Here is a 24,550-nt window from a genome sequence, read left to right on the forward strand (position 1 = left end):
AGGAGTTTGTTCCTCAAAGACAGACAGTTAACGCTACCCACTACGTGAATGTGCAGGAAATACTCCGAAAAAGGGTCATCAGGACGATAAAAGACATCTCCGCTACCTGGCAACTCCATCACGACAACGAGCTACGAGTCCGTGAGTTCCTGACCAAACACCAGGTACCAACACTGCCCCGCACCCCCGTAGTCCTGACGTCGCCCCCGCAGACTTCATTCTGTTCCCTCGGGTTAAGGCAGCCCTGAAAGGAACACGTGTTTCGTCCTTAGAAGAGATACAATCAGCTGGGACGAAGACCTTGCGAAAGGTCCCCAAAGAATCCTTCCAAGGCGAGTACAGGTCGTAAAAGACTTACTGGACAAAAATGAGTAACGGCCCAAGGACAGAAATTTTGATGAATTTTAAGTGTTTTTGCAAATCTGTTCAAAAAATTGCTTTTAAAAAATAATTGCATTATTTTTGGAACGCACCCTGTATTCTACTTTAATTTTTTGCTTTTATTATTCAAATATTTCTTAATCCAGTGTTTTCTTTGAGGATTATTACGAAGGAAGATTGCATTTAATTATAATTAATTTTACATAAAGTTATTACATTGATCCGTACATAACAATGCGCTAGGTACTTTTGGTAATAAAGGAGGGTTGAAACTTCAATGCATCATGTTTAATTTGTTTACTGAGATTTGTAAAAGTACAGGTTCACTTACGAGAGACAAACTTTAAATTTAGTCTTTAATATGGATATAATGCAAGAATTTTAGAGTGTAAAAATCCTTTGCCTTGACCGCGACGATTGAGGCGAATTATTTTTACACTAAAATTGTTGCATTGTAATTCATATTAGCGGATGACTCCGTCAAAAGTTACTGACACGGTATTTCCCGTATTTTCTTGGAACTTTAATATAGACTTGAAATCTTCAATTATAAAAATGATTAAGAAAATTGGCAGTACGGGAAGAGCAGTCAGGATTTGAATTTCTGTTCTCTAAATACATGCATAGCCCTGGATTTTATGGAGTTCGTCCAGATCGCAATTCGGCCTTGCACTGTTATAGCATCCAGCGAGTGAAGTAAGACCATCCCGATGAAGGAGGCAAAATGGATCTCTAACGCGTTTTCCACGTATCCCATAAAATGACTGGAAGTGGATGTTGGCTTTCGTCTACATTTTTGACCTCAGTCAACTACACACCCAGGTCACTCCTCCCAGGAGATCTCGGGTTGCCTTCACTAAACTTTGAAGAAAACCCTGAACAATCACTCGTCCCCATCCTTCCACGCTTCCCAATCATGCATTCACACCGCCGCACATGACAAAGGGTGCGTGAAAAGGGTTCATTAGCAACAGGTGGCTGAAGGAATCCCCTTCTTCGACCCTTCCTTCACCACACTAGACCTCGCCCTTTCTTCCCTTCCTCTAAGGGTTCTGGATCCCTCTTCAAAGGGATGCATTTGCGGTGGGTGGTCGCCCGGACCACAATCCTTCTTGCTCCCCCCTCCTTAGAAAAGTCCGAATTGTGAACGGATGGAAAATATGCCGGAGGATTGACAATGGAAACAATCATCCAGTCCCGCACCCAGCGTGAGGGCAGCGCTTGGGGTGGAGGAGGAGGGACCCGTGGAGCAAGAGCGGACGACGGGTCAGGTCATCCGAAAGGGTCAATTATACTGTGGACCCCCAGGAAGGGTGTTATCCCGAGATGGGGAACTACCAAATTATTTTCGAATCACCCCAACATCCAATTATACACCAAATCAACATGGACAATCGTATGATCACTAAAGTTAGGTTTAGAAAGGAAGATAGGTGGAAAGGATATTGAAGTTCATACGCTGGTTCCCTTTAGGTCCGGCCCATCAAAATTCAAGTGGCAGTGAAGACAGACAAGAGGCTGGGCGCGAATGTCCCCAATCATATGGCAGCCGGACAACATCTATCATCCTCCATCGCAGGAAATGAATCAGAGCGCTCATGGTCTTCAGACCCCCTTTCCGAGCCTCATATCCCGAGTCTGCCGAGGGATGTATCATTCAGCCATATCCTGAACCCCTTGCCTTCGTTCGAGCAAGGGAAAAGGGCACGCACCCCGACCATTTCGTCAAAGCCTTTCATTAAAGTCTATAATCGTGAGGAAACAAAGGTTCCCAGTCAAATGTGCAGGAGTCTCAACGAACCATTTAAAATAGCAGCATATTGAATTTGTGGCATATATTTTGCACAAATTGTATCATACAATTTTGGGTAGTCTTCCTCTAATCGGCTCTTCTCACGGCTGTGCCCTACACACACACTGGATTGAAAGATAAAACATGCAATTGGATTCAAACCAGGATGATATTGCAATTTCTTAGGTCACAAAATCCCATTAATTCAGCAAACGCTTCCAGAGAGGAATTCCAGACGTATTTGTAGGCGAGCTTTGAGACTTAGTCAAATGATTGTAGTGCCTGTTCTATAAAATTTATTAAAATGCCTAACATTTTCCGATTTCAAAGCATTTTCACGCCCTTCTCTCTGTGCTTGACGACGCATAAAAGGAGAATCGGTTAATAACCGCATTTTGCGTTCAAATCTTAAATCACCACGAGGGTGTTCTAGAAGGAAGTATTTGAATTCCGAGTATTTCCCAATCAAAACTATTCAACAATTACGTTTTCTGTTCGTTTCTAAAACGATTCTTCGCGAAATAGGAAGCTTTTTCTTGGATATTGCTATATTCCCTAAATATTTCCCTAGGCTAAGGATCCCAAATACTCGACGGATTTCAAGGTGAAGTCTAAGCAATGCCAAATAGAACTTCTATTCGACTTTTTTTTCAATAATTGCCACGCCAAAAACTTTTGGCGGAGCCATCCTCTAATATGCATTACAATGCCATAATTTCAGAGTGTCAAAATCATTGATGTTAACTGGGTTTCCCTCGACTTCCGGCAAACTGCTTTAACCTGCTGAGTTATCAAGGCATCCTCTTACACTTCAAAATTTTGTGGGCTTTAGAGGTTCCTTCAAGGGATCCGGCTTCGAATCCAGGTCAATGAGAATGATTTAAATACTTAAAATTGTTGCATTGCACATCATTCATTTTATTTCTGATGATATGTGATTCCTAGGTATGTTACTTGGCCCGCCATTCATATCTCTAACACTTCAGGTCTGTAGGTGCAAGATTGTAAAGATTTCCTTTCCCAGAATCCTACTGCTGCACATTTTCTGGTATGAAGTTAGAGACCTCAATCTTGGCACCAATCATTTATTTGTTTAAATTACTAGAAGGTGGCTGATGTTTTGCTAAAGTTCAGGTGGATAGCCATGTCACTGGCAAATAATCTGACTTGATTGTATATCTACATGAATGCTATCCATGTAGATGATAAGGGACCGAAAACGCTTCCCTGTGGAACGCCAGAGGCAATATTTGCCAGATCGGAACGTACTCCAACAATTATTACTTTTCCCATGAGAAAAAAAATTGCAAACCCATTTCACTTTGCCATTAATTCATAATTACTTCTTATCTGATATTACAGGTGTAACAGTTAACCACTGCCAGAAAAAGTCATTAGAATTTGGTGATCTCAATAAGAGATATATGTACCACAGTGCCCTAAAACCAACAAATTCTTTCTCAACAATCTTATAGAGAGTAAATTTACTAGCTTCAATAATTCATGCTTGTAGGATAAATTTCACGTTAAGATATGAGACGCTTTATTGGTAATTAGGCACTAAAAGAAAAAACATTGAATTTCCGCCAAAAAATTAATCCAAAACAAAATCTCAGGGTTGTTGAAGTGGAAGAGAATTCATGCATATTTTGGGCTGATTTATATTAAGGTCGAATGTTCTTTATTTAAAATTCAAGGCAAGAAAATTCAATTCAATATTGCAACCTATCATGAAGAAGTAACTTTCCTTTATTACATTCGGTTGTCCTTAGCTTTACCTAGGTTTCTATAGGCAATTACTGCCTTGTCTCACGGTGACCCTTGCCCTCTTCTCTCTGCCAACTTTCGATTCATTTAGAGCCATGGAACACATTCCTGAGGCATAGAATCCTACAAAGTTGACGTCATGTCTGTTCTCATCTCTCGGGGCCATCTCTCTTGCGATAATGTGTGCCCTCATTGGCGTTACAAAATGTGGCAGCAGTGATAATTACTGATACATGCGGCGAGGGCACCTCCGAAACAGCAGCTGACTTTCCGGTCTCATTTAAAATCATGATACCTACCTTGAAGGGGCTTTTACTTATTATAAAGGTCATTCACACAACTGTATATATATATATATATATATATATATATATATATATATATATATATATATATATATATATATATCGGAAATATTTTAATTGTAGCAATTCCATGGGGCTCTTAAAAATTTATAATATATATCTTTCAAAGTATTTTTAATTATACACTACCGTTTATGGTATATCTCAGTTATCCCAGTGGGAGGAAGGGACGCACTTCCGGGGTTAGGGCGCATTCCAGATGAATTAAAATGAAAAAATGGCAATTATGCAACGAATAAAGACTACAAAAGCATTTACAAAACTAACTTTTAATACATTTTACTCATTTCTTACGTAATTTCATTATTATATTAGCAGCCTTAATTTAAGTGATAAATTGAGTTGATACAGTGTAGGTACCTACAGGTATATATCATGTTTAGTAAACTTAATAGCATGGATAAATTGGTTATCAAATGGCAAAAAAAAAGGGTAGCATATAATGCAGTTAGTCACACGTCGAAAGAGACGATAGAGGAGAATTATGTATTGATATCATATTTTGCAAACCTTCATTTAAATATAAATGTATGAAAAATATTAAAGTCTACAATCATAAATATAGTCCTAAGAGTTCGCTTGTTTTCAATGATATTTGAATTTGTTAGAAAGTAAGTTGTGATCCAAAATATTTCAATGTTTACAATGAGATTGGCATTTCGTTATGTATTTTGAACTTATGAGGTTAAACTTCGTCTCAATTTTCCTGCTATGGAGACTCAGTAATGGGTTTGGTGAAATTCTCATGTGTGTGCCTCTGTTTCCAGGTTTGTATTTTCTGTGCATGCATTTTTACGAAGAAATTATAAGAGTGATCAATAATTGATTCATTGAATGGGGACATCGATCTCAATTAGGAACATTAATCAGGCTAGAATACCGTTGCCCTAAACGCTTCAAGCTTGAAAGCCTTCCTTTTAAATCGGAGTGAATTTTTTTTAAACGACTATTCAAAGTGATTGTCTCTTGGTTTAATTTAAGGAGGGAAAAATTACAAAAATCAATATTTAAAATACATAGCGAATCTACCGCTATTATTAATTTTGTTTATCACCAAATTCGGACATCTTTGGCCGAATGAGGTGATTTGGCACGTTTGGTGCGGTCACTAGAATATTTTGTCACTACATTTACGGAATTTATTTATCCGTGTTCACGATTGGAAAACTCCACGTCTACGTCTACTACACCTGACACCGGGCAAAGTTGATCGCGAAATTTGCCCTTTTGTTTGTTTTTTGTTTCGTTTTGCATTGACAGTTGAATCAAAATATTCGATGAAAACACTCGGCGGCCAGTTATTTTTTGTTGTCCTCAGGCATTCTAACGAGGACATATTTCCCCCCCAAACCACGAGGACATTGCACAATATAACTCGGTCAATACTTGTCATTCTCTACAAGTTACATGTTTCGGATTTTGGAACTAGTTGCTCATATTGCTAAGAGATTTTCAGTCCCGAGTTCGTAACTTAAAGAGCGGTAGATCCGGAATCAAATAACTTTCCGCAAATGGTAACTGCCACTCACGATTGTTTCTACACTAGCGATTCATTCTTATGATTTAATTCTCCACGAATCCTCTCACTTCACTTGCGCCAGGCTACAGACTCGAATTCAAACATACTCCAATTTTCTTTACAAATGTATTTGCACGAGTACTGATTGTAACGTAATAACGTAGATTTTGCTATTCTGTTGCAGCAGAAGGGGCCACGAGGCAAGATCAAAGGCCCAATTTTCGAAGCAGCTTTGGAAGCGAGGAACTACCCGGAATCTATTCATGGAAACACCTGTGGAAATAAATTCCAAAACCATCAGCTCTCTTTTTCGTTAGTTCATACATACTGTTTTCTCTCTTTCCCTCTCGGTTCTTTTGCCGTATTTCGCGGGGTGATATGTCGTGCAGAGCTTAATTACAAATTTAAAGAGCACGTAAGTGCTCAGGAAAATATGCAAAAAGGATTCAAAGGAAAATATAAGAGATGTGATAAATAATAAAGTAAATCTGAATCAATAGATACCAAAGTGAGAGAAAATATGATTAAATGGATATATATATATATATATATATATAATATATATAATATATATATAATATATATATAATATATATATAATATATATATTATATATATATATATAATATATATATATAATATATATATAATATATATAATATATATATAATATGTATATATATATATAATATATATATGTATCGATTCGAAATTGATCTATCGCAGAAAACGTTTGATGATTCATGTGCTGCAATATTTATTAGTCATTCTATACTTCGTACTAATTTCTTTTCTTTACACAGAATTTAATATGATCTCTAAACATATCTAATACGTTCCAGAAAACTATTGAAATATTATCTTTTTTCAAAATAAAAAGGGCAAAGTAATTATCCACACAGTGACCTTTTTCATAATCACTTCATTTCTTTCCAATGCAATTGGTCATAAAACTGCAACAATCGTCCAGGGATGAAATGCATAATCTTAGCTAATGTCAAACAACTGCAGTGGACTGCTTCAGCATAACTGAGAAGATATTTCACCATCGTAATCGTAACCTGGTAGGAAGAACTGCCGAGGAGGTTATAACATATGTCACGAATTTTTTAACCCAAAATTCAATGTAACATACCCTGTCTCATACATTATTTTTCCTGAAGTTCTATTCTATTCAATGCCATTGTTTTAAAAATATATTTATATTATGCCTAATAAATACACTATGATGTAACAAGCAAAATAAATGTATTTCTTTAAAATTAAAATTTTGGCTCAAAATCAATAATTTAATTTCTAGCGCATTATCTTTTTTTATATAATATTCGATATTTTTCCATTAAAAACATTGTCATTTTCTTTTCAGTAAACATTGTCTACATCTAATTTTCAAATTAACACAATTATTTTAATGTGAATATTTCTGTTTTGATTCTGAAGACACTTTCGAATAAGGGCATTCACCAAGGCACGGAATATTCTACAGCGAACTGCATTCTGGCATCTAATGAAATTAGAACTAAGTATCAATCACCCCTATGGTGGGAACCAAACCCGAGGCTACGAAAGGCAGAAACTAAGTCAAATACGGAGGGGCCAGCACGTAGAGGGAACTGACTCGGTCATTGCTGACTAAGGTAAATCATTTTGGCTCTAAGATGATAGCAAACCGCATTTAATGTTGGCATACGAGATCTGTAGAGACCCCGGAGGATGTTAAAATCCCGACATTTACAACATATTCCATCGATGTTGTACCCCTTCCAACAACAATGTATGGACGATTATCACCAGTCAAATGGCATTGTTTCCCTGGCTTGTTATAAAGGCACACCTAATCTATTCGTCTGAAATTAGGTTATAAACGCGGGTCCCGGTACGATGAAGTGTGCCCCTGTTAGTAGCGCCTAGGGACGAATGGGTGACCGCAAATGGACGCATTTCGCTCTCCAAATTGGTGCAAATACCGTTTGTTGCTTCGCTCGTGTTGCAGATGAGGTAATGGCGTGTGTTCTCCCGAGTGGCTGCCCCTCCCCTGGTTCCCGCGAGACTTTGCCAACCAATAACAAGTCTCGGTAGTGGGCAAGCAGATGATACTCGGCCGCGGTAAACGTAAAAATGAGGGCGGCAGGAATACGGAGAGGAACTCCTGTCAGCCAACCGCCCGAAACTTATTTTGCCTAACTCAGCCAGTGCCACGACACTAAGAATCAAGCACGCATTAAGCGCCATATAGCATCATCTAAATCACCCACGTCATTCCTGAAGGATTACAACAGGCTTTGAAAGATTTCGTGATTTTTAGGTGCAAGTTTTTTCTTCAAAATTGTAAGCACATCTCTCAAATCAATTTTTCACAAAAATTATCCTATTATTATCATATTAATAAATAATTATATGAAACAAATCTTTAAGGAACTCTCTTGCAATTTTTCTAATGCGTTTAGTCCTTCAAATATGCAAAGGCATTTAGATGAAATAACGATGCGTTTATTGTTTCCTCGTGTAAAAATACTCTTATTTCATCCATTACAACAGTAGCTTTATACAAAATTAGCAAATGAAATTACATGTGTGGACAATTTTTGGGCCCATTCAGCTTTGCCCCTTCCCGCGCAATCGAAATATTCTCTGAGGTTTACCTTTCCTAAATGATAGAGGGAATTATGAGGATATAGATGGAAACCAATATGTGAAATATTGAAATATGGAAGTGGTAATTTACCAATTATGATTTTAAAAATGAACTGGAAGAATTTTGGGGGATGAGCCCAGCCAAATGGACTAAATTGACGACTGACGGAAGACCAGAAGGCGACGAAGTGTAACGAGACAAAGAGTTCGACAGGACACGAGCAGGAAGCAAACATATCACAGGATTGATGACTGCTGATTGGAACTGAAATCATTGCACTTTCAAGAAACTTCCTCGTCAAGTCTTTCAAACCATTCACTCATTTCCCATCCATCTCTCGGTAGTCACCACGGACGTTATATCAACTTATGATCGCACACATAAGGGCGCCTTAAATGTATACAATTTGCAGATGCGTTATGTAACAACCGCTGCATATCCACCGCGCTGCAGGCGGACGCTTAACCCCCGCGGGCTAAATGCCGCAACCTCCAGCCGTTCGATCCCGTGCCAAAGGAAGAACGAAGCCGCGTCGAAGGTCGTAATGACGTCCTTGTGCTCCCATAACTGCACTCTTTGGCATTTGGTGAAATTTTCATTTGCTACTGACAAAAAAGCAGTAGAAAGTGCGCACTCCACTTTGTTTTTTACGAAGTATTCCCAAAGGATCTAGAATATTCCCTGAGTGGTGCTCAAAATTCCAATGAAAGAATCGAATATCAAACGGCCACCACATCGCATTCAAATCAAAACAATGCCGAGTGAAATCTTTCACGAATGGCTCATTGCACGCCCATTCTTCGTTGCCGCAAGTTTTCCTCTTTTCCACAAAATTCTTTATGCTTCTTTTCATTTAAGCAGGAAACATATCTAACACATCATGGGGGTCGCTTAATGCGTTATAGAAGAGTTTGATGTGCTTAAAATTTAGAATATTCCCTTTGAAATAATATTTCATTCGTACATAAAATAAATTCCGGTATTATTGTCAATCAGTTTTCCACAAAAAAATGTGAACGCAACTAAAAAACGAAAGTATTTCCGTGAAAATCAAACTTTCACATTAGCATAATAATCAGCCTATTGATTGGGTTAATATCAACAGTACCTGTTAAAATGACTCTCAACATTAGATACGTAAAAACATCTTTATATTCATCCTAACTTTAGTGCTTTTTTTAAGTTGAAAGATCAATATAACTATAAATTCCAAGAAAACGCAAAGAAAATAAATCAATCGTTTCTCTCTAAGTCAATGACTTCGATAAAAAACCGCCTAAGATTGAAATATGAGGGGGAATCATAATGTTTTTCAGAATGCATGCACGTGTCATTACTCCTCAAAAATATTCATTGCTGTTAGACACGTGACCATTTTAATATAATACTTGGTGTTGGTAACAGTTGATCTCTTTAGCAATGCTGTATTCTCCACTAGGAGATCTGATATATTTTTAATTAGCTTTCAATCTCATCTCCGGCCATCACTCTGAGCATTGGTTCGTAGCAGCACTCCAATCAATCTTCTTTCCTGCCAACCCGTCGCCCCCCGCGGCACCACCGTGAGCTGTCGACTTTCATCACCTAGATCTCGCTTCCCGTTATTCATCCTCAGTTCTTTTATATTATTTTTCCAATTTATATTTCCTTTAATTATGTTCTTCACTTAATAGTAGTCTCATAATTAATATAAAAAGGTCAATTGGGCGTATCTGAATCTTTTTATCACCGCTTCTCCTCTGGTTCTGACCGCGACGATGGCATTGAGGGGGTGAAGGCCACTTAAAGAGGTGAGCGCCGTTTTTTAAGGGAGAACACTTACAATACACAAGGGAAGTACTCCATACCTTCTTGTTCTGCCACCTTCTGCCTTTCTTCCCTGTTCGTCACCTTGTGATCAGATGGCGAGGAAGGGCGGGTGTCCCTCAGGCTACCCTCCGATGGACCCTCTGCAAATGCGCGCCCACCAATCTATTTTGCGGCAATGGGACGACCGCTAAAATGGCAAATAGGAAAATGTGCACGTTTAGCAATGGTTTACACAGTACAGACACGAGTTCAAATCTTTCATTTGCAACAATAATTTTGAGTTACAAGTAATTCAAAAGTATTCAGTTGTAGCAGGGTCATCTAGCGTGATAACTAATGAAAAGAACTTCATCCATTGTGTCCATCATACTAGAGATCTCAACAAGAAAATTGCTGGGTAAACCGTAAGCTGTATGGACTTATTTAATTAGTCATAACTTCATTTGATATAATCCAGTGCGTTTATGATACACACTGTAAAATTTGCCGTACCAACTTTAAATAAATCAAATTTAAATATATATTTCATGTATATAGTGACTGGTGAAAAATTATCTTTCCCGCCGAAGCACCCATACCTCTAATCCTCTCTGCCCACCCAACAATTAGGGCCTCCTGCTAAATAAAAAATATATTCATATTCCATTGATTCAATATATGTCAGAAGTTTAAAATTCATTTATACAAATACCCTTTTATTGTCTTATACGACCACAAGAGTTATTTTTTTTACCGAATAGGTAAATCGACGACATTTTTGAGAAATTATACACCTATCGGTGGCTAATCAGGGTGTTATTTTTGAAAAAGGGCATTCCCAGCCACTTTGGGCTGGTAAGCTGGTGCCATTTTTATCGAAGGTGTAATCTATAATAATTCAAATGAAACCAAACTGATAACAGTCAAGTTGCTGTAATTATATGATTAATAAATATCACACATTTCATTCCTTTTTATCACAGATAACACAACATTGGAATATTACTCCCGAACCAGCAAATGTCAATGGTGAGAATATTTGAATGTTCGTTTCTTACAATGCTGAGGTGACGGAGCTCGCATATTTTCGCGATATGAATGTATATTGAAACTTTAATCCACTTAAGTATTGTTGCACTGGTATCACTTTATTATATAATATCTGCATAGATAACACATGAGTATGCAAAATATTCTTGCCCAATATGATTGGCATCATTTATACCACAGTTTCCTACCCGAAAATGTTTCCAATTGTGAATTTTTGGTCTTGCAAAAGCAGAAGACATTTGAACATGTATTTTGATCAGTTGAAATTATAATCACATTTGAATCGTTAATAATCCTTACTCTATGCTCGGTTGGCTGCGATCTCTGATTGAAGCACACGCGAGGGGAAAACCTTCTACTCACAAGTAGATCCTGATGTGAAATTCTTTCAACACCACGGGAATTGTAAATATTCGCGAGAACCCTTTATTCTCATCGTACAATGCTGCCTTTGTAACTAAGGAGGGAAATGCAGGTGAGGTAGGTGAGCGTTATGCATGGTCACAATGTTTGAGGTGTACTTCTTCATCGTGTACTATGCGAGTGTTGTCGAAAGATAAAAACATGCCTATTAGGTACGGTTTCTCTGAAAGTATGAATAACCGGGATAAGATATATTTACAAGCGCAGAAATAAGTTATTTTGATGCAAACCCCTTTTGATAATTTTTTTGATTTTACATCTTAGTTGATATATTCTCAGAAGTGACGTAGAAGACTTTCTAAGGGGTTCTTTTACTATGGTATTTTCAATTTTGTTTGCGCACGCCTACAAGATTATATTGTAGGTAATATCATGTTGCTGAAGTTAATAGTAGGCAATAGTAGGTTAAATGGCTGAATATCGGTGCATGAAGACACTAATTGCAAATTGCCGAAAATACCGAAATCCAAAAGAGCTCATGGTAATTAGATTTTTCAGTTGATTTCTCGACTCCGTGTTCAATTTATACGTAATTAATGTCTACGGCAATAAATGCAAGTAATATCAATTTTTCAAGCACTTGAATTTTTATTTCAAATTGACCTCTTTTATGAGAAAAACTCCTATCACCGTCGTGTTTAGATACCTTTCTTGGAATTTGTGATTTTTCCCTCGTGTCGGCGGAATTTCCGAGGAAATAAATGTGAAAACACTCCCCGTGAAAAGGCAAACTATTCGCAGTAAGATGGAAACAGGACACTTCCTTCCATCTCCCCGTCAGTTAATGGCCATCATCCCCGACTCTGCCATTTACCATCCTTTCACACGAGAGAATAGCTGACACTCTTGCCATTTTCTTTCTATTCCGTCCTCCTTTGTTTCAAATGTGATTCATCCGAGGGTAACGCGAGCTAGTTAAACTTATTTACCTGAAAATTGTAATTTTTGAAACATATTCTGCTAATTATAGGGAAACGATGGGAAGAAAGTGAAACAAACATTGTTCCATATACGTCGGTTGATATATGCTTTTTTATTCATTTACTTCTACTTCTGAATATTACTCTTTTTTTTATTCTTCCAACTCATACCGCCAATTTTATTTATTTAATAAGGATTGATTCTTATAGTTTATTGATTTATTTATTAATTTAATTATTTATTTATATGCTTATTTAATCTTTCCTTTTTTATTTTCTGTGTTTTCATAAACTAAGACAAAATTTCACTCCCTCTCTCTCCTAACACAATCTGCTGCGCACATGCCCTTCGGGGGTACGGCAGTGAAAGCGAGGAATGTTCTTCCTCCTCCTCGCCTCCCTTTCACAATAATTTGCCTCTCCTCGCCACCCACCTTATTCAGCCCCAGTCCCTTCGGAAAAACAAATGATGGGTGGTAGGCGACGGCGCACCACACGCCAGAAACCGCCGCTCATTTGTTCAATTACTTACTTACCCCGCGATGCTCTGCTTCCGCGCGCGTGATACCGAGTATGGGCACGCATTCCAGAGGAAACACTCTTCCGCGCCGTGATGGGAACAATAGAATCGCGACCTCGCCGAGGGAGGTGCTCGTCAGTTTATTTGGGGCGACAGGAAAAACAAGAGAAGAGCGAAATGCGAAACATGTTGTCTCATGCGATTCAAACAATCGGCAACATTTCTTTACGCAATTGAAATGTTGGAGCGGACTACGACCTGGTTTTTTAATAATATTTCCCATACCCTTATATACCACACCATTAGCATTAATTTTGAGTTGTGGAGAAATTCCACATACGTCTATCTCACTAGGAGTAGTTGCAGAAAAAAATATTATTTCGTCGGAGTCAGTCTATTTTAAGCAAGATCATGCATGCCACGGTATCTTATGCGTCGTACCATTTCAGGAAAAAATCTCACCAAGATTACGTTTATTCGACCACTAACCATGAGGTATCATGTTAAATTCACATGGATGAGTACCTAGAAATGAGTGAGTACCACAGAAAAAGAATTTCAAATCGCTCAGATAGCTCCATTGTGCTAGCCAAAATAGCGTATTGCATTAGGTTTTTATGCGAGTAATGTTCTGTCGTCCGCAGATCGAATCGTTCTCCACTTCGCCCCGTCTCATGTGCCTTCACGACCACGTCTTTGTCTCGCCCCCACACCAGTAACCCTGACGACAAAGACGGTGACCTGTCTCCGACACTACGACTGAGGCGGGCTCTCGTTCCAGGGCCACGGATAAGCATGCATGTATGTGTGTACCTGTCAGTCAGTAAGCGCAGGACGACGACTTTCTTTCGTGAGGCTGTTTATTTTTCGTTTCGTCTTTTTTAGGACTCGATGTCAATCTGAAACCTCCAGAAAAGAATTTCCTATCTCCTAGAAACAATTTGGCTAAAAAAAGATACACATTATAAGAATTTAAGAAAACATTAAAGTAAAAATTCAGGGAATACGGAAAGAGAAAAATGTGGGAATATGCGCGCAGTGTTTTTATAGTAAAAGTAAAAATTTATATGGGGTCATTCCAATGTGACCCTAATGGCAGTGTGATACATCTTAAGATGGAATGTTTTTAGACTGGCAAAGAACAACCTTAGGACGTCTTCATGTAAATAAATTTATATCAAGGCAAAGTTTTGGAATTCTTTAGACTTAAATAACCTCGGAATGGCCAACGACTAAGCATTAAACGATTCACAAGAATGGCAAATGTATTATACTTGGGATACCATGTGCACTATCCAGAAAACTGTAAAGTTAACAAGATTATCTACTGGATGAAACCGTTCTAAGAATTTAATAAGCTCAACATTAGAAAATTAACGATTGTTTACATCGATTATAGTTTGATGGTAAGTGTTTGAGTGCAAAGTTTATTATAAAAATCTCAATTTTATACCATATATTTCACTAATATGTAATTATTGCAGCCATTGCACGTATCCTCTTGCCTGGCTATGACGGTATGAACATGGTTCAACGTTCAATGATCTGACTCCAGTATTGATTGCCTTATTGATACCCGTTGCAAGTTGAAACATGTTTAGTCACGACGAGCAATATCTTGTATTAAAATTTTGTTGCCAAATGAACGAAACTGAGCCCTATTTAATGCTAAAGAAAGCTCAATCATGCTTTTCTTCTCCATATCATAGCTAAAACATAGTTTAAAAGTTTAAAGGCAGATAACAGTCAATTTGAAAGGACGTTGGACCCAAAGCTGCAGCCACTTCTCTTATGGAGGAAGACATCGCTGCTGGCATTGTGAGATATGATCATCAAAAAACTTTAAGGGCGTTATTAACTGAAAATGTCGTTAGGTGCCACCCACACCCTGGAAAAATTGCGCCTTGAGACATGTTTGCGCGCGGCTGGTTTCGAGACTGCTCATACTCGAGCTACAGCACGTTCGCATGCTTCGTTTGTTCGGAGTTGAAGTTGATGTTACAGGAAGATGAGGAGTTTCATTCGAAGGTTATCACTTCAGATGAAACTTGCCTGCGTTTATTTGATCCTGAGAGAAAACAGCAAAGTTCTGCGTGGAAATCTTTGGTATCACCGCCAACATAATCAGCCAAAGTAAAAGATAAAATTGAGAAAGTTACGGCCATATAACTTTCCGATATTCAAGGAGTGGTGTATCTGTATATTGCAGCAGTCCAAACAACTGTAAATTGACCGTAATGGATGCACTCAAAATTCTTCAAGGCCACATCCATCGCAAAAAGCCAAATTTCAAATCAACTGGTTGGATTCTGCACCTCGATAATGCACTAGAGCGCACATTCCATGTTTCTGCTGAATTAAATAGATTAAATTTATTCGTTCTTCATCCTTCCTATAATCCAAACAGAACCCCACTTGACCTTTTCAGCTCTCCAATGCGAGGAAAGAAACATTAATTGAAACGTTTTCCTAGTCAGAAGCAGGTGTAGGCGAACTGAACAAGTTGCTAATTGCAACGACTACAAATCAATTAAATCCGTACCATATATACTTAAGTTGTTAAATTTATAAATTGAAATTAAATTAATTTTATATTCACAAAAAATTATTTGAGCGAAAATATATGATCACTCCACATTGGAAATCTTTGGAATCACATTTTCTCAATGTTCGCCAAGCATATTTCACGAGTTTTCATCGCTTATGTTACTTTAATCGACAAGTACTGCCAGAATTTCAAATGAAGCGACCAGACCAAAGGTTATCCCGTAAAACAAACGCGGTCAAAACCCGAGAAATGTGCGTAGTTCATCTCATCAGCGTCTCTAAACGAACATTTTGTTGAATTTTTAGCTGTGGGCTCTTATTCCAGAGCTGCATTGCACCAGGTCTGCAAAACGGTATCCTTTGGTCAATAAGCAGTATCATGTTAATACTAATTAGCACGTATCTTTCCTAAATGACTTAACACCAATATTTCCATAATTCCGGTAAGATTTAAGATACCTGATAAATGCCATTATTAATGCAGCGTCGCGTTAACGCTCGAAAGGCTTTCATCAACATGAGGTCTAGAAACGGGAAAAACACCCTACGTGCTTATTTTACCAGCCGTTCAGTCAAATCCTAATTAAAAGTGCTCCATTCTCTTCCATCTGAACGTAAAAGTTCGATGGAAGCACCCTGATGTAGAGAAAAGTGTGGAACACAGCTGTGTCCCGTTGCTCATGGAAAGTTCCAAATCCAGAGAAATTTAACAAACGCATTTCCTCCGCTGAAGGACGAGGGGGTGACGGAGATTAAGTGTGGTGCCTCTTTCAGCAAGCATCGTGAACGGAGATTAATGCGCCACGGATCTTAAATCGAAACTGCGGCAAAACACTTTGAAAATATAAATTTTTCATGAGACAGCGTTCTCCTTCAAATTAAACTTGAGTCATTATTTCTAAAATATTGGACAGTGGAAAAAATGAGTATCATTTCTGTGAGTACCCCAATTTTGACATCGATATACGAAAAGATTTTAATCACCCATTCTAGGATCTATAAACTAAAAGATTTTCGGATTTTCAACGACCTTAAATGCGTCCTGATGTTTTGGAGTTATTAATTATCAAAGAAAGAATAATTACGTCCATCTGAAACGTACGGAATTTACAAGTCATTGAAAATGGGAGGAGGGGCGATGGAGGGACAGGTCTCTCAGGAAAAGTTTTCTCCCAAAGGCTTCCAAACCCTTTTCATTCTCATTTTAGAAGAAGAGATCCAGATAACACACATTTACTTGCATATATATGTGAAATATATGTGTATGTATGTATATATATATATATATATATATACATACACACATCCCCATGGGATATATATATATATATATATATATATATATATATATATATATATATATATATATATATATATAGTATATATATATCCCATGGGGATTTCGACGAATTCACGGATACTTATGTACGCGCGCTGCCTTCCACGTCTCTATGCAGGAAATTCAAGTCGCTTTTAATCCCAAAGGTTTATGCTAAACTTAGCCAAAATATATTGTGTTGCCTACGTCTCGCATTTAAATCAACGATTTGAGTATTCTGTCAGGTAGAGTTTAACTTGTATTATTTATTTGACAGATGAGGGGTTAATGCAAAGTTAACTCTGTATATAGTGTATTGCTCCAACAAAGAAATGAACTTTTAATTTAAAGTGAGAGAATTTTGGGGTCGAGAAATTGCGTAAATCCATTTGCAACTTTTTTTCAATGAAGACAACTTTATGTTCGACAGAGTCGTATATTTGGCTAAATTAAATTGGAATAAAAACTAAGGAATAAGCAATATTAAGGAATGGGGGAAGATGACATCGGTTCAAAATGCGACCGTGTAAAAATCCAGTAAATGGGTTTAAAATGGCGAGATGAGGCGATTCCAATGCAGCGTTGGGAAACAAAGGCACCCCCGCCTCAAGTTACAGAACCCTATCATTTGATTTGCCAGCATTTCGGAGAATTAATCGTATAGATTGCTTTAATACAACTGTCATGCGTCGGGATTTACCAGTTTTCTGCTTCTAGTTTTAATTACAACCCTGAAATTAGGAGTGGATTTCAAAAAAGGGCTAAGACTTCATATTAATAATTTTATATATCCATTTTACTCATTAAAAGTAAATACTTGTAGCTTTTACCCAGGGCCTATCGCTTTAAAATGCTTCTATCGACTGCATATCATATACCTGAATACCAAAGAGTGCCATCTTGATCTATAAGCAAAACGCAATCGCCTTTTCCATTACTACTACTACAGCATTATACGTGACGAGTTATGAATGAACAATTTACTATGCCCTAAAAGCGGAAATAATGTAGCATGACGATAAGGACAAAGTGTGTTATTTTCAGGTACTCAAATTTATATTTACATTTCATCATGTTTTTTGAGCCTTTTTTACGGAGAGTAGCTGGTTGATCTGGAACACCAATCGAGACAAATTCGAAGACACACAATCGAACCGTCAAATTACCAAAGCATATACATTTTATGTGTCATAAATTCAATAATGACGTGTTGTTTGGCCTCAACTTAGTACCTATGATATTTTTTGCTGTTACCAAGGGACAAAAGAAAAACATTTGAATTTTTTAGTTCTTATTTTATACACATGTACGGATATAGAGTTGAAACTTTTAAACCCACTCACATTCAAAGTTTAACTCGCTTTAAGAGAGGTGCTCTTAACAAGGTGAAATTTCCTCTTGCAAAGGATTTTAAGAACCTAAGAAACAGAATGTTGGATGAAACATAAGTGGAAAATATACATGTGGCTATAATTTTCTGAAGGTTAATTTTCAAGAATTTTTATAATGATAGAAAAATTTATCCCATTAGAAAAATAATAATTAATATTTGATTTTAATATTATAATGCACTTTATTTTGCCAAAAGAAATTATTAGATTGGTTGTGGGAGACCTTAGACTCAGTTAATAGAAGAATAATAAAAAAAGGTCAACATGTTACTGCTAAATACTACAAAACCTTCCAACTTTATGTCATACGGCTTTTTCTATTCTTTAACTGAAGGACTCTTAGCCTTTTTTTCTGATAATAGATATCCTGATTTTAAAAGCTTTCGATAAATTGAGCAAATATCCCTGCTGTTACTCTTTAATGTAAATACTTGAACCATTATTGACATAATATATTTTTTTGAGTTTTACATGTGAATTCTAACTGAAAAATATTATAAAATAACTCCTCTCTTGTCTTTTCGATGGCACTGAACCTCCGTTTAGTTATATTTCCCAATTTGACACGCCGGGCTTGAGGTATGCTGTCGCGGGCACGAAGATAGGGAGCGCTCGTCGCTAAAAGATCGACCCCCATGTTGCCGACTGATTTCATGAGCTCCACGCTGCCTGGATGCTATCTATCGGCGCCGCATCCGCACGCTCAGATCCCCAATAGAGTGTAAATAAGGGATTATTCACATCCTCCCAGAAATATTTCATGCGAAACTTGAATCATTAGCTTCGGAAACGAAACGACGGGCGAGCGAGGAAGATGAAAAGAATACGTTCGGGGGATAACGAAGGCAACAAATTCTTTGCTTCATAATGATGACCAAACATTTACTGTTGGCACCCCTTGTACAATAACGATTTCTATCCCGCCAAACAAGGCAAAGCAAGCAAAATGGTCACATAAATGTATACTTAAATTGCATCGCTGTATCATGAAGCATTGAGGTTTTAAGCTCAGGGCTCTTTTCTCAAATTCAATACATAAATCTGACATCAAAACTTACATTCAATTTTTTTAATGTTTCTCAAACAAGAGTAAACTGAATTAAATGATTAAAAACCCATTTTTTTATTTGAAAAAAATGTGTAATAAAATGTTTATTGCGCTAATAGGGCTCTGAATGAAGAAATTGTTTCAAAATCAAAGTAAAACATACTGTATGTAAAACATACAGTATGAAATTATACAAATCAATATTAAAAATTCCTCTCAATTATCCGTTAAGTGAAAAAGTCATTTATAACCGATATCTTGGTAATTTAATAACAAATATGATGGATTAATTATTTCAATGAGATTTTGTATGGAGAATCTACAAGGACTACCAAATGACTTATAGCTTAAGATAAACAAAAAATATGGAAATAGTGGGTTTCAAGAAAACAGGACACATAAATTGACCGTGGAACAAAAGTTTAATTACCAATAGAATGGTTCCCTAGGTTATTGGAAACGGTTAATATAAGAGGAGGTTACGGAGTCACCACCATCGTGGCTGTTACAGCCAAGAGAAAACTGAGCCCTTTGAAAGAGAGAGCTGATGAATGTGGATGGTTTATTAGCATGCCTGGATGCGCAAAAAACTATTAAAAATTGTAGCTTTACTAGATCTCGTTAGCGGAGCGTTTACCATTACATTACCATGACATTTTTGACGCTGGTCCATTGGTTTTAGGTGCCCAGCACTGTTCTTATAAACCAGACATTTAATTGAGAATCGCAGTGAGCATTTCAAACGTGAAGAAGCCGAATTTAGTATATTTCAGTACAGGCAAACCTTTAGAACGAACTTTTTGGAAGGGAATAAGACGGACAGCTCAAAGGATTTTCACCTTAGCAGTGACGCATTCCAGCGGTCGGCAATAACTTAACACGTGACCCGTCCTCTCTGAAATGGCACTTTGTGCGCCAAAGGTAGCAGGATCCACTTATCGGGGGCGCCTTCTTGGCCTGCGGGGGAATGAAGAGAGGGGAGGGCGAGGAGGGTGAAACGGCGGGAAAGGGAAGGTCGGTGGGAAGAGAGGGAGGTCAAGGGGAGAGTGTGGGAGCCGCGGGGTGGGGAGGGACAACGATCGATTCCCACCCCACGATACCCTCCCCTCCCCACCGCCCCTTCTTCCACTCATCACCCTCCCCCATCCTCTCAAAAATCCCTCCCTCCACATACACACACACGCCCAGAGGGATAGGACGAAAGGCTCTCCCCGTGCGAGTCCATCCCGCGGGAAGGAGAGAGGACGTTCGGAAGGATCAGTATCGTGGCGCCCGCTACTCTCCCCCCACCCTGCCCGTCGCTCGTACGAGCCTCACACATACTCCCCTTCACGAAATTTTCCAACAGTGAATACCGGAGGGAGAAGACGTTCCTCGTGAAGGAAGGCCGGAGTTAATCCATGGCGGGCTTTGATACGACCGAGATTCGAGTACTCTCAGAGCACTAAAACCTTTGATTCCGACCTGTGCGTTAGTTATACACGCAGGGGTCACTTCCCAACTTTCTTCTGGTAATCACCTTTATTTGATTGAAATCGTATGCTGATAGAAAATTTACAGTAAACCGGTAAATATCACATGTAATGTGCATTTTAACTTATTCACTTGCAGGCTTTTGAGTTATTCGGCAAAAATGAATTCCCAATGGTCAAGTAACATCACTCATCTCCGATCGCTACCGCAGATAACATCCAACGGTTTTTTGGTTCCAGCACGTTTTATTGCCTGTCTCTAAATTTAAACAAAATCGCTCATTAATTCAAGGTCCTAATCTCAGCCAACGAAAGCTTGAATCATCGTAAAGCATTTCTAATCCACCGTGTCTTGCACATACTTCGAATCGAGCATATGTCCAATTTCCAATCACGAAGGTTAACCTGATAGTACTGCTTACCAAATAAAATATTTGTTTACACCTCATACTACTATTACGCCTTGTAAATATACTATTCACATGGAACATACCTGGTAACCCTCCAGTTTATTCAAAAACAAATTTTCTCTCCAACGCGTTAGGTACTTTTTAACTACTGTAAGCCATGTAGGAAGGCATCAAAGTCGCAAAAAAATGTTAAGCAACGGAAACATCTGCCTACCTTAGAGTGACAACCAGTGCCGAGGGTAGGGGTCAGGAAAAGAGAAAACCTTCAAAATGCTGGTGAAGAGAATTTCTAAATACGACACAGAGCGGAGAACGAAAGAAAGTAAAGGAATAATCTCGAATCATAAAATATTTGCATGAATGTCGAAAGAATGCAGTCATTAAAACTAAGCATTATAGAGGTAGGCCAGGAATGAGTTAGATTATTCAAGTCATGGAAGACATTGCTAAAAGTAAATGTGAATTTATAAGAAGTTGTGAGAGGACAAAAGTCTTGATGACCGCCTATCTTATTACAAACAGAGATGAAAACTGTTACAATTTTCCACTTAATAAAAATTTATTTCCGGCTAGTTTCTATGTACTGCATCATTTTCAATTCAGTCAAGTCAAAACTTGAAAATAATGTAGTACGTCGAAATTAGTCGGAAGTAAATATTTATTTAGTAGAAAATTGTAATATTTTTCGTCTCTGTTATTATGGAGCAGTTCCACCACATCATACCTGAATCTGTAATCCATATCTTATTACTGCTTCTAGATGCAGTTTTACGAGCTTGGATGGATGATAATGTTTACCTATAATTTGAAAGAAACCAAGAATATGCATCAGAAAGTGGAGTGAAATCGACGTACCCTCACCCCTTCTGCCTATTTGAGCAGAACTAATGCTAATCCTGACGCACAGCTCATACATGAGCGGAATACGAACGTAATTCAATCTCGCCTCTCAGTGTTCCTCGGCCACGCTTTCATTGTTTAGGAATTAAAAAATACCATTTGATCAGCACGTTCGAAATACTAAAAAAAAGCGCACTGGCGAAGTCTTAATGGAGTATGCAATTCAAATGCGAATATTTATGTCGAAAATATTTCATTGGAAATATTGAGCAGCCGCTTATGCTTCGTATCAAAATGCTAGAACACCGTGATGTGGCATTAAAATAAAAAAAAACCGAGCCGTAAGATAAGAGCCTGCCTTTCCTCCGTAAATTTTCCCGTCAAAACTGAGACTTGGTTGCGCTGTTCCTCCACCACCCTTTCCGGATGGTCACGAATTAGTGCTCGTCGTAGAAAACTCCGCTCAACCCATCTAGGAGGAAGCCTTGGGGAACCAGAAATAAGCTCAAAATTCATTTTTTTTAAATATAACTTGAGGAAAGTCCGAATACTCAACAATCCGGAGGAGTGGGAGTTGCCCGCCCACCCTACCCACCCTTAAGTCTCATGGGGTCAATTTTTTACAACTCGAAATTTCCATAATTTCCAAAAGTGGAATGTCCGCCAAGGACGCCCTTCTACCACCCTCCGCTCCACGACTCGTGTGGGAAAAAAACCCTTCCCGTTTCTCGTGTCTCGGGTATCATTACCCTTCGCAGTACCTCAGGCAGTGATTGTAAGTACCTATTCATTTCATTCTTCACACATGTATTAAATTATTGGAAAATCATTGAATTCTTACGTTGGTTATATTCTCGTTGTGTTTCGTCAAGGATTTTATCACGTTCATTTATCTGCATTGTTGTATAACGCAAGAAAAAACGTGTGTTGATAAATCTAGGCATGAAATATGTTACTAGTTACGACGAATCAATATAACTAATACTGAAAATAAGTTCTCTGATTATTAATGGGGGCGAATGATGCATTAATCGAAAACCAACTTAGCTATTTGAAATGAATGACTAAATCATCGCATCACTGCCCACTACATTTCTATCGAACGTAATATAATAATATAGGTATACCTTCTATTTTTTGTGGTAATAGCGCTGAATGAAATCCAAAGTGACGTATTAAATTACAAGGGGCACTTTTGATTAATATATTGCCATGTATTTACCAAAATTTTACAGTATTATTGTGAGCACTATTTATTTGATTATGTAACAATCAATTAATGCCCAGATACAGGGCATGTAACATTTGGATTATCATATTTACATAATTATCATATATAAGGTCATTTGCCAACCTTGTCAATTCAAAAATATTTATCCAATGAATTAAATAGACACATATACCCAAAACAGTGCTTTGGTGAATTTTTCACGAACTTACGAAATAATTCTATTGCCTACAAGGACCTGCTACTTTGATTGCCTCGGAAATAACTTGCAGGGACAAATAATAAGCTCATTGTACGAAAAATCATCTCATTTAACTTCGGGTTAACCCATTAAAAATTGCTAATCGGAGAGATGCTAGTTCCTTTACAAAAATAGAACCGTGAGATAATACGAGCCATGTTGTATTCTGGATGAAATTAATACTTTCACCCGTATATATTTAAGAAACAATTAATACTTAAATTTTTATTATTTCTAAATATCTGTATTTATTCAGTCTTATTTTACTTAAATATGAATATTTGTAATGGTATGACGAGACATTTCCTTTTGACCTGGTTCAATACCTGACGAGTATTATTTATTATCAATACCGTACAAGGTTTTATTGAGAGCTTTCCTTTAATGTACTAAAAACATTACAGCGAGCCTGGTCTAGAGCAAGTTGTGGAAAATGATCCCTGCATCTTTTCTTTAAATCAGCATTGCAAATGAAAGCCTTTTTTCCTTGTTTGCTGGCTGTGTCAATTAAATAGATGTTCTTATATGCTAATTGTGCACGGAAAAAATCTGAGACCACCAATGGAAATATGCGTTTCCAACCTGTGTGACACTCTTCACGTTCATTTAAACTGAGTGCTCTGAAGCGCCATTTCAAGACCGTCCATTTCTGTTGAATGCAGAGAGTCGTCATGGAAGTTCATTGTTCATCCTACACACTCCCTTCCTCCTCATCATCAACGAAAAGTTTTGCTTCACTTCCACGCACATCAAGTGTGCAAAGGACACGTGTTTGCAACAACAGATACAAAAGATAACCATTTGATTGATGACTTGATTTTCAAAAATTGGAAAATAGCCACAAGTCACACATTTACCATGGAAGTGGGATGATCAGTACTTACTTAGCATTCCA

General features: G+C 37.8%; 1 long non-coding RNA gene across 2 annotated transcripts in view; it reads right to left on the reverse strand.

Annotated features, from left to right (window-relative positions):
- The window catches only part of LOC139690754 (uncharacterized), a 454,110-nt gene that overhangs the window by 283,013 nt on the left and 146,547 nt on the right, over positions 1–24,550 (reverse strand). For both annotated transcript variants that reach the window (XR_011701505.1, XR_011701506.1), the window contains exon 3: positions 10,307–10,455. This is a non-coding gene — a long non-coding RNA (uncharacterized lncRNA). The remainder of the gene's footprint in view (positions 1–10,306; positions 10,456–24,550) is intronic.

The sequence above is a fragment of the Hetaerina americana genome, unplaced genomic scaffold, assembly GCF_022747635.1.
Source record: "Hetaerina americana unplaced genomic scaffold, ioHetAmer1.1.p SCAF_3, whole genome shotgun sequence".
NCBI lineage: Eukaryota > Metazoa > Arthropoda > Insecta > Odonata > Calopterygidae > Hetaerina > Hetaerina americana.